Source organism: Camellia sinensis, chromosome 10, assembly GCF_055761805.1.
Source record: "Camellia sinensis isolate YWXY chromosome 10, ASM5576180v1, whole genome shotgun sequence".
NCBI lineage: Eukaryota > Viridiplantae > Streptophyta > Magnoliopsida > Ericales > Theaceae > Camellia > Camellia sinensis.
The window spans coordinates 95172794-95185113 of record NC_138970.1 but is presented as its reverse complement, the minus strand read 5'-3'; the positions used below and the strand labels follow the sequence as shown (position 1 = coordinate 95185113).

The window sequence follows — 12320 nt, the reverse complement described above, 5'->3', positions numbered from 1 at the left end:
AACTAACAAAATAACACTTGGAAATTTGGTCTACCAAAATAAAAAAACATACCAAAAAATTTGTGAACTGACTCAGCTTGTACATCAGGCATGCCTTCAAGATGCGATAATGTATCATGTGGATCAACCACTCCTAGTGCCACAAGGTCATCCCATCTGTTAATAGTTGCCTCAATAACAACTTGGTCCATGTGCACCTCCAATTGTGAGTAAAATGTGTTATATGGTGCCACCTAATGGAAATTTGTTTGAAAAAGAAAAAACGTATTAAAAGCCAATATTTAACAGTGCTTGAAAATAAAGCAGCAGAAAAATTTATGACCAAAACAAATTGACAGCATCAAAAGACACAGCTTATGCACCAATGAGACCATTAGAGGTGAAGAAAATTAATTACTTCAATGTTGTTTTTGGGTCTTGGATTGTGAAAGGATTTGCGGATGGAAAAGATAAGAAGGAATTTGTGAAAATAAATTAGCTTCTATTTCATTCACTTTTCCCTGCACAAATCCAAGATCCAAACACAGTTTTAGAATTTGAAACTAGAGAGTAAATTATTTAGACCATCAGAACTACAGATCAGTTCAGTAGGCAATATAGAGTCAATGTCAAATTCATTCCAGTAGAGCAAAATATAAAATTAATTTTAGTCTAGGAATGCACCTCCAAGTGGCATGTAACCACTCAATCTCTATAATCAGAATAATTGGATGAGTATGTAAAACACATGAAAACAGAGGTAAAAGAATTTGGATGTCCACAAAAAATTACAAGTCCATTCTCTTGTGAAAGGTTAGTAACTAGATTGAAATATACATGTGATCATATTTCTATCCAACACAGCTACTATTCAAAGTAAACTTTGAGAAAGACATATTTGTTCTCATCCCATCGAAAACAGTGTACAAATTCCAGGTTCTATGCAAAATGGAGTACTCTCAATCAAGTACATGGGGCACTAAAACAACCATTGAAGTCAATTAAATTTTACAGACTCATCCAAATGTACAAAAATATAGACAACTACACAGTACCCAATCAATTAAATCAAAAACTTAACATAGCAATTGTTGGCACAGTATCCATCGAGAGAAAGAAAAAAAAAAAAGGATTTTAATTGACTTCTTTGCACAATTGACAATTCACAAGCTATGATTAGAAGAAAGAGGAATGAAGACTGCTAAAACATGTCACACACCTACAGCTTATGGTTGTCACCAACAATAAGAGGTCTGGTCTGAGAGTTAAGTAGGTTAATGGACTAATAATACTTAATTAATATATATTTTTTTTATCAATAATTGGTTAGTCATATAAATAAAAAATAATTTTATCATCACTTTTATGTTAAAATGCATATTTTATCTTATTTGTCTTTATGTTTTCACACCACTTGCAATAGTTTTAATTTCATTGGCCTTACTAAAAAAAAAAATCAATAAAATTATATAAAAATTGTAAAACTTATTATATTTTTTTCAATTCTTTGGGACGCCAATGTAATTTACTTTGTTATAGTTCATTCCCTTTCATCTCTTTTCTATGTCTCCTATTGAGTCTTTTTGTCTCTCAACCACTTAACAAAGTGAGTCAAATATTATCCTAATAACAGAATTTTTCATTACGTCTTAAGTACTACATAGACAATACCACATAATATTTCGTGACTACCAATTTGGCCGTTGTGTCTAACAACGAAAGCTTTCATGATTCACAAAATTTATATAGAGAGTGATAAAATAATGCAACTGCAATTAAAATATTATTTCAAAACAAACTACCCACTAAAATAACATATATTAAATTCCATGACCACATCAATTGCGTGGTATTTTGTGTTCCTTATTGTAAATTAATGATAGAAAAAAGAAAAATAGTTTCACACACTATTTAAACCACCCCTATAGGGTATGCCAGTTTGAGGGATCCATGAATCTCCATCAATGAGCTTAGACACTGTAAAAGGGGTAGCTTCAGCTGCACTTTGGAAGACCTTATACCCTGACAATTTTGCCCTTCTACTAGTATTTGCCCCGGGGCCTCGGTTATTGTACTCCGCGAACATCAAAATCGTGTTATTACAACACCATGTCCATCCCTCCGGTGGCACGATTTCATCCAAATACGATTCCATGAACACTACCGTGGCATAATTTTGCCACGGCCGCCCTAGAAAAGCCTTCACTTCCTTTTTGCGTGACCTAAGTTCTGGTGCAACGTTGATTGTGCAATTTTGGAATGAAAATCCAAAATTAGTCGATGCTGGATTGGGTTTCCCACCGTTAGCGGTAATCACATTAGCAGGTGAGAGTCGACGAACGTAGATGCCACAATCTTGGAACACGGCTGAGGCAAAACCAAAAATGAAATCGACAGTGCCTGAAATTTCACAGTTTTTGTAAAACTGTGAATTTGTGTTTGCCAATAGGGTGTCTTGGTAACCCATGAAAATGCACTTGTAAAATGCGGAGTGATTTGCATTGTTGTTGAGTGCAACTGCTTGACCACTGTTTATTGGAGCTGAGTTCTCAATGGTTAAAGACTGGCCGATAAAGCCTTCCCCATCAACAGCTGTAAAAACAAAAATCTATCAGTAATTCGAATTCGAGATTAGTCAAGGTACTCCGAATATCCGGTTATTAAGAAACATACTATATATTTAGAATTTTACTCAAAAATATCAATATGTGTTTCAAATTCATTTAAGTTTAAACCTCACAATATATCAATTCAATTTCAACCATAAATTCATTACTGAAAATGTATACATATGTTAGGCTAAAGAGGATGATGAGAATATAACCAAAACTTCAACCATGCAGGCTAGATTCAAAAATAAATATGGAAAAATTACAACCCATATAGTGTTAGAAAAATAATTACAAATTCATTGAAAAACTTATGATTTTAATTATTAATATTAATACATTTTTTTACTAATCTATAAATATTTTTATAAAAATAAACTGATTTGTAATTTCCTCAATAAATATTATCAACACTTGTTTTTCCAACTTTTTTCATGCAAAAAGATTTAACTTTTTAAAAACATACTGGTAAAAAAAATTACTTCATCAACCCTAAACACATGCAAACTAAAAAACAACCAAAATAGAATTGCTTGCAAGAGAGTGAGTGAAGTTTACTCATTGTAGCAGACTGTGGAGTTCCAAATCCCATGGCATTACTCCGGTTACCCGTAATTTTTGTGGTGGCAGCGTCATCACCAATCAGAGCAATGTTAGTCTTGTCCTCTCCCACCACCACATATTCACTGTAAACCCCCGGCTTGACGCGGATATAATACCTATCATATTCATAAAACGTAGTAAATAATTTTGTTTTACTTTTTTCAATAATATCTTTCTTCTTTTCTTTTTTTTTTTAAGTACTGAAAGTTTGTTGTCAGTTGTTAAATAATACCTGTTGGTTACACTGATATGCATAGGAGCAGCAGCAATCGCATCGTTGATGTGTCTGTAATTTCCCGAGCCATCTTGTGCAACTGTTGCATTGAAGATAATGTTGGTCTGAAGTGAAATGGTGGTTTGAGTTGAGCACAAAAAGAAGAACACAACGACGATGAAGACGATGGATGAGGAAGAAGCAAACTTTGACTCCATTGCAAGGATTTAAAACTGAGATTGACTTAAACTATATGGATAGAGTTTATGAGTACTTTGTAAAGAATGTAGTGACTTTGCATGGTGTGCATGGTTCTTATATAGAACAATTTTACAATAAGAATTGCCAAAAAAATTAATTTTGGATTGGATAGACGACTGGACTTTTCATCTTTCCACTTGATGTTATACATAATCCAATTTTTTTATTAGATTTTCTTATGAATAGAATTTTCTCATCATCCATTAGATTTTTATTAGATTTTCTTGTGAGTAGAATTTTCTTATCAGTCATTAGATTCATTTTTTTTTTTTATCTGGATATAATTAAATTTGGTAAGAAATCTATAAAGAATTTTCCTCAAAAAATAAAGTATGTATCCACTGCAATGGATAAAGCTACGTCCATGCTCTTTGTTTGCCTAGTCAGATGATTTATTTCAACCATATAATAACACAACCTATTACTAAACTTTCCTTAAAGTTACGTAAACATCATAAAATTTCATTATATATTGCACGGTTTTCTCGAAAAAATCAGCTTTTTGGCAATTATTAAGTATATTTTGGACTAATCATAAAATGACATGTGTATTCCAAGTGTTATAAAATTAAGAAAATATATTTAAAAAATATGTATTGAGCTTTTGAACCTCAAAGATACTACAATGTTTTTGCTTATATTATATAATAATAATTATAAATATAATTTTTACAGCTTATATTGTTTGAAAACACGTTGCATGGTTTAGGAAAGTAAAAAAAACGCTGAAACGTGGAATTTGATAGGTTTTATTGATATTATTTTATCGTTATTATGGAAAAAACTTTTTGATAGATTTTATTGATATGGTTGTATTCAACATTATTATGGAAATTTCTTTTATTGGTCACATATATTATTTTTTTTTTATTTTATAATAATAGGCATTATTGAAATTATCAATAGAAGATGAAACGTGGCAGTTTCCTTAATCTCATTTTTTATATGCAGTAATTTCTTTTCTTTTCTTTTTTTAAAGATTAGAACATGTGTAGAGTATGAGTTGTAATTATAATCAATAGTGACATAAGGTTAATTCCATCCAAATTAAAATTTCAAATTAAAAAAATAAAAAAATAAACTACACTAATATCTTTTGAAGTTTAAAAAAATTACACAAAGTTCTACAAGTTTAATATAATTATATTATGGTAATTTAGGCTCTATTTGAATTTTTTCAAAAAAACAAAATAAGGGTGAATTTGTGGAGAAGAAAAAAAGTGAAAAAAAAGTACTTTTATTTTATTCACTTTTCTCTTGATTTGTTTTTTTCCCCCACCTTTGTATGGTATAATTCAGATTTTAAATTAATTTGAACGTTAGATTGAATATTATGAGTATTTGTCATTTTAAGAATTGCTCTTGATCTATTTGGCAATATAATTGTTTTGTAACAAAAAAAAATGAAAAATTAAACGTATATAAAATTTAAATTTACGGTGTATACTTTGATTTGATATGGTTAAGCCGCACATAAAATAAATCTAATTCATACATTATAAATTATAGTCACTTTTGTGATTCTTTTTTTTGGATATACAGTGTTCTTGATTTTAGTAATTTTTAAATTTTTTGACTTTTTAAAAAGCTTTAAAAAAGAGATTTGGGAAGTCGCTCAAAAAATCATTTTTTGTGAGACAATTTTCTTTATGTATTGTTTGACTTTTTTTTAACTGATCATAAAAAAATACGTGACTTTAACCCAAGGATTAGATCAGTTTAATAAGATAACGGTTTGCGTAACTGAAAGTTCCGAATTCGAAACTTATATCAACTTTCTTATAGTCCTTGACTAAAATTGAGGGGTGAAGGGTGAGTTCCTCGACATCCTTCCTTGAGTTGGCTCGTGAGGTCGGTTCATAAATGAGCTAGGCCTTGAGAGTTCCCAGACCATCAAACTTTAAAATAAAAAGAGACTTTTTGACATTTTATAACTCATCCCCAAATGTCCGCATAATTACATATGACCTTAACAATACTCTAATAGGTATGTTTACACAATTTTTAGTGTCCTATTTTATTAGGAATTTTTATTTATTTATTTATTTATTTTTAATCTTGTCATAGAATCAAATTTAGAATGCTTATACTAGAGATGAGATGGACTCAATTTGTAAGTGTTTTATTATTATTAATTTTTTTGATTTTGATCAGAAAAATAAAACTTTTATTTATGACCATGACTGATGATGGTGGTTTCATATGGATTTGGTGGTATACATATTATACGCGTGCATTATATTTCAATTTTTGAATTGTTCGTTGAATGAAAAATATTAATTGGTTACAAAAATTGATTAGCTGTTATGATGATATATTTATTTTATTTAGGTAATATTTTTGAAAATCAAAATTATGTGACAAAATTTTAAAAAACTGTTTTGAATTATGTGTTTTATAAAATACAACTATGCTATAACGTTCCATATGCCTACTCTGAGTGATTTAAATCATCTAGCTTGGAAAAAATAATTCTATCCACATAGAACGTGCCTAGGTCATAGAGTTGGCTTCGGCGGTGTTGGCTTTCAAATATTTTTTATTTTTTATTCTATATTTTATAGATTAGTAACGTCTTAATTATTTTAATTTGTCAAAAACGAAAGGCATTTTTTGAAGGCATGGAGTGCAACTTGTGGATCAACATCGAACGGTCCTAATATGATCATACCTGGAAACAAGACATTCTTGGTGAAGCAACCGGTCCGATTGAAGGTCCATGCAAGTCCTCTATGTTCAGGTATTTATTTATTAAAACTCATGATTTTCATTTTATTTTTTTCAATTATATTTTAAATCATTTTATTTATATGTGTGTGTGTGTACTTTATATTGCAATTTTTTCTTGATATTTTTCCCCCCCTTGTTTTAAAGTCAGTAGTACTAATACGGAAACAAGTCATAGGATGAGACACATGGCTGGTTTAACAATTACGTTTTTAATAATTTTATTCTTTTTCCTTTTTTTAATAATTTTTTAAGATAAAATTATTGGTAAAAACGTTACATTTTGATATTGAAAAGCTGGGGTGGGGTTTGGAATTGTCTTTGGTGTTTAAAAAAATACAGTTTTTAGATCTTCAAAATTGAAAGTACTTGAAATTTAAAAAATAATAATAATAACTTTAAAATTTTTACCAAAACTAAAAAATAAAAAATAACCTTTAAGCACTTGCCAAAGATGATGTGTCTTGTTAAAAAAGCAACTCTTTTTTTTTTTTTTTAATCTTGTCATCTAAATTAGCATATTTTTTAGTAACGATTTTTTGCCCAAACATGCAATTTTTTTTTCCCTTTTATTTAAATAGACGGAAAAAAATTTTTAATAGTAACCAAACAGAGACACACTGCATGCAAGTTTCACGTTTATTGTGTTTTTGTGACTTATTTTTACATTAATATTCTTTTTTTATATAATAACTTTAAAATACCCAACAATTCTGCTGTGATTATAATGCAATTTTCCTCTTTTTTTTCATTGATGAAATACAGGTTTGGGGTGACATTAAAGCACCAGACATGATGAATTTTGGTGATATTAACTCTCATACTTGGCTTGTTTTCTCAAATGTTGATGGGCTTATTGTCAATGGAACTGGACAAATTGATGGCATTGGAAAATCTTGGTGGGATTCCTGTCCAAAGGTGGGTTCTGTTTAGATGTGAGAAAAAATAATAATAATAATAATAATAATTGGAGTTTTTCATCTTGGTTAGAAAATAAATAAAAAAAATATTATTGCAATTCTCACTTTTTATTTGGATGGACAATGATTAAAAGAGGAGGATACACGTGTTTTTTTTTTTTTAAATTTTAATTTCCTCTATGTTTAGGGTGTTAGTTTAGGTATTATAATTTTTTTTGTAAAGAGTAATTTTAGTTTTTCAATAAATCTTACAACTTTTGATGAAAAATAAGACTTACGTTTGGAGTTATTTGTTTTTCTCACCAATTTTCTTTCTTTCTTGAAATTATTCACCTTATTAATCATACAAACAAGGGTTGATAAAAAAATCTCATTCTCTTTGAATCTTTTCTTTTCCCACCAAACCCTCAATCCAAAATAGAGTGTTACTTATTAATCTCATCTAATCCTAATTAAACTTATGCATAGCACGAGATTATCTATATGTCTCAAATCCCTGTTCCTTTGCTCTAAAACATTCAAAATTGTTTGGATTATGCTCATTTAATTTTACTGTATCATTCTTGTAAAAAAATTTATATAGAATTTTTATTTGTACATCATTACTCATTTGAAAATTTTCTTACATGTGTTCTCAATTTTCATCTACAGGGAACAAATTGCAAGACGAGGCCTGCTGTAAGTAAAAATTTCTATTTTTACTCTCGGGCAATTTATATTGTTTATTGGCTCATACTCATGAAAGCATGCTTATTAAAAAAAAAAAAACATTAATTTTTTTTTTATAAAATAATAAATCAACGTCTTTGATCCTAAACCCAATATTTTTATTTTTATTTTAAACAAGTTTAAAAATTCTCTTTGAGTTTAAGAAAATACTACATGGTGGGTATCTTGAAAAATTAGAGTAAATTGTTATAAGCATGTATTAGAAGCACATATTATTCTTAAATTAAAGATGTTTGAGCTCAAACAGTTACAATTTTCATTGCCAGGCTTTGACGTTCAATCGGTGTAACAACCTTCAGCTAAGTGGATTGAGGCATGTCGATAGCGCAAATAACCACATTTCGATTACCAACTATGCAGTTGCCACCATCTCAAACATTCATATAACTGCACCTAAAACTAGCCCTAACACCGATGGCATTGACATCAGCAATTCCACCCGTATTCAGATTCACGATTCTTACATTGGAACTGGTTTCATTTTTTAAAAACTTTTTATTTGGTCTTTTTAGCAGTTTTCCTTCATTTGATGTTTGTTGCTCAGTACATATTTACTTGTTTGAATTTTATCCAAAAAAAAAAAAAAATTGCAATAATTGTAGGTGATGACTGCATTGCTATGATTAATGGCTGCAAATTTATCAACATTACTGGCGTAAATTGCGGTCCAGGCCATGGAATAAGGTCAAAATTCTCATTAAAATGAATCTTATTTACAAAATTGCTTCCACTACATAATTTTACGAAAAAATTATGCATAAACTTTCATAAGAATAATAAATTTAAGTTCCAACGAGTTATTTTTTGAATATATATATATATATATATATTTCTTTTCTTTTGTTTGTTAGCATTGGAAGCTTGGGAAAAAATGGAAGTAGCTACAGTGGAAGAACTACTTGTGAACAATTGTACCTTCAATGGAACTCAAAATGTGGGGCAAGGATCAAGACATGGCAAGTAAGAAACTCAAACTAAGTTTAGAAATTAATTTAATCTGACTTTATTTGCCTTAATTATATATTTTGTTCACCATTCCTTTTCTCAAATTCATATGTTGATTTTTTGTGTGTTTTTTAGGGCGGGTCTGGATATGCTAAGATAATTTCTTTTGTTGACATTATACTTATTGAAACAGACAACCCTATATTGATCAACCAGTATTATTGTCCACATGACCCTTGCAAAAATGAAGTAAGAGTATATACCTTGGATTAGTACATACATTATTATCAATACCTTATATCGTTATGTACATTTGTTGTTGTTGTTGTTTATCATTTTTTTTTAATTTACTAATGATGAAATTGATATTTGTATATACATAATTTACTAATGATGAAATCGATTAGTATATACATAATTTACTACCGCATCGATTTTCATAATTCCGGAAAGAGATTTGAATTACACTGTCTACTATGATGCGTCCGAGAATGGACTTGGTTGTGTCTTGATGCAAGAGGGAAAAGTTGTGGCCTACGGTTTACGACAATTGAAAACTCATAAGAAAAATTACCCCACCCATGATCTAGAATTAGCAGCAGTGATTTTTGCTTTGAAAAATTGGAGGCATTACTTGTACGGTGAGAAATTTGAAGTCTTCTCCGATCATAAGAGTCTAAAGTATTTGTTTTCTCAAAAATACTTGAATTTACGACAATGGAGGTGGATGAAATTTATGGAGGATTATGACTTTGAGTTACACTATCATCCAAGGAAGGCCAATGTGGTGGCCGATGCTTTGAGTCAAAAATTTGTGAGTAGTTTGGCAAGTGTGACCATTCGAGAATGGGATATGCTAGATGTTATTGGCAAGTTTGATTTGCACTTGGGTGAGTCCGGAGAGAGTGCTATCTTATTTATTTTAAATGCTCAACCTACCTGTAGACACCCCATTTTTGACCGACCTTAAGACTTAGACGTCACCAGTTGAGCGCTCGGTGATGTTGCATATTGTGCTCGTTCTGAGGTTTCAGAGTCTCGGCTGCGAGCCTTGTCTCCAGACTTCGGGGCTCTTTTGTGCTTTGCCTCGGTTTGCGAATCAAATCCTGTTTTCTTTGTTTTCTCTTCCTGAAGGAAGGGAGAGGTCTCGTAGATCATCTCTCAGTGGACGTAGGCTACGTTTCGTGGTCGTAGGCCTTTTTTCCCGTTTGAAGCCCAGTTTCCGATTTTTCGGAGCCGTCAGCCGTGTGCCTCAATTCGGGACTGCTTAACCACCTCCGTTTGCTCTGGTTTTTGGCATACACCTTATTTCCTCCCTTTTGAGGGACATTGTGGTCTGAAAGACCAACTTCGTGGTCATACGCCACTTCCAATGCCTAACAGCCTGTTTTCGGCCCCGAACCGCGCATTTTGGCCCCCGAACCTTCGTTTTGCATCCGTTTTGGTCCATTTTTGGTGGGGACCCTATTTTCACTATTAGGAGAGTGGTGGGATGGTGGCCGGCCACCTATTCCCCTGAAAAGCCAATTTTCTCATTTTCTCTTTCCAAAAGCCGATTTTTCTGGCAGAAAGCTGGCTTTTCCCACTTTTGAGCCACATTTTCTGGCTTTTCATACCACCATTGTGATCTACTCATCTGGGAGGCCACCAATATGGGTAGGCCTACCAGTAGTTCACCTTGACCCTTTTGAGCCTTGTTTAAAAGCTAGATTTTCTCTCTCCTGGGTCACTTTTTCTAGTTTTTCTCCACAGGGTTGTGATCTACTCATCTAGGAGGCCACCTTTCTGGGTAGGCCGACCAGCAGTTATTCATGAACCTTTTGACCCCTGGTCGACCGACCAGGGGGAGTGGCCGGCAGGCCACTTGAACTGGCCGGCCTGCTTATTGCTTTTCCTCTCTTTAAGTGTAATCCAGCTGTGCCAGCCGGAGATCACTTGGGGCATCCTCCATACACGTGTATGGAGGATCTTTCAAGCTTCCAAAAGAAGCTTTGGCCTCTCTTCTCTATAAGAGAGGCCCTCCTCTTTGTTCATAGGGGTTAGACATTTTTTGACCAAGGCTTATACACCTCTCCCTCCATTGCTACCATTGCAAGCTCCAAAACCCTAACTTCCTTGGTCCATTTACACTACAACCCATAGCACCACACCACCATCATCCATTCCAGCCCTTTGGAAGTCATTTGCAGAGGTTGAAAGCTCATTTCCTTGGACCAAAGGCTACTGGAAAGTTAGGCTACAAGGGTAAGCTCCTATTCTCCCTATTTTTTCACTATTTTGTTCAATATCTTAGCCCTTTTTTCTTACATTTTTGGACTTCGTCCTGAACTAAAAAAAGTCTTATTTTGAGCTCATATTCATGTTTGATTAAGGACTTTTCTCTGTTTGAAATCTTCTACTCCCCCTTTGTGCTTTATCCCTCTTTTGGGGCTTATTTTGCATGATATATTAGCCCTATTTCTGAGAATTTCTGGGCTTCGAGGCAAACTGTGAAGTACCTTATTTTGAGCCCCTCTCCAACTTTGTTGAAGGAATCTTCACTGTTTGAGGCCATCTACTGCCCCTTTCCCTTTATCTCTCTTTTAGGGCTATTTTTGCATCATATTTTAGCCTTACTTGTGAGCATATTTGAGATTTACCATAAACTATAAAGTATCTTGTTTTGATCCCCTCTTCAACTTTGTTGAAGGGCTCTTTTCTGTTTGAGGCCTTTTGCTGCCCTGTTTGTTCAATCTCTCTTTTAGGGCTGTTTTTGCATGATACATTAGCCCTATTTTTGAGCCATTTTAGACCTCGACCTAAACTGAAAAAAATCTTGTTTTGACATCATCTTTATGTTTGATTAAGGTCTATTCTCTGTTTGGGGTCATCTTCCCCTATGCATGCTTCATTCCTTCATGATTAGGGCCATGCGTTAGAGCACTTGCATTGGCCATGGTTTGGCCTCTTAGCCACTGAAATCCAGTAGATTTTCAGTGGCTTTGATGCATTTTTGAGGGCCAAAATTAGAGGGGGGCGACCCCCTCTCTCCTTGTTTTGTTTGGGGATCTTTTGGGCCTCCCAAAGGGACCCCATTTTTCATGCATCGAAGTCACTTTCTAGGCCTCATTTTGAGGGTTTTGAGGTCTTCCTTGGCTCTGTTCAATGCCCATTTTCCCATATTTTAGGTCTACAACGCATGTGTAGAACAATCTCATTCAAGGCCCTTCAAAGAGGCCTTTCTTTGCATGATTCCTAGACCCATTTCAAGGTCAATTTGGTGAGTTTTAGGGCTGTCATAGTCCATTTCCAGAGGTGGTTTTGCTATGCTTCATGTCTATCTTGTATGTGCTT

The 12320-nt window shown here is 32.7% G+C and overlaps 1 pseudogene; it reads left to right on the top strand.

Annotated features, from left to right (window-relative positions):
* Positions 1 to 6327: 6327 nt before the first annotated feature.
* Positions 6328 to 9260, top strand: LOC145801516 (putative polygalacturonase At3g15720; annotated as a pseudogene).
* Positions 9261 to 12320: the final 3060 nt, after the last annotated feature.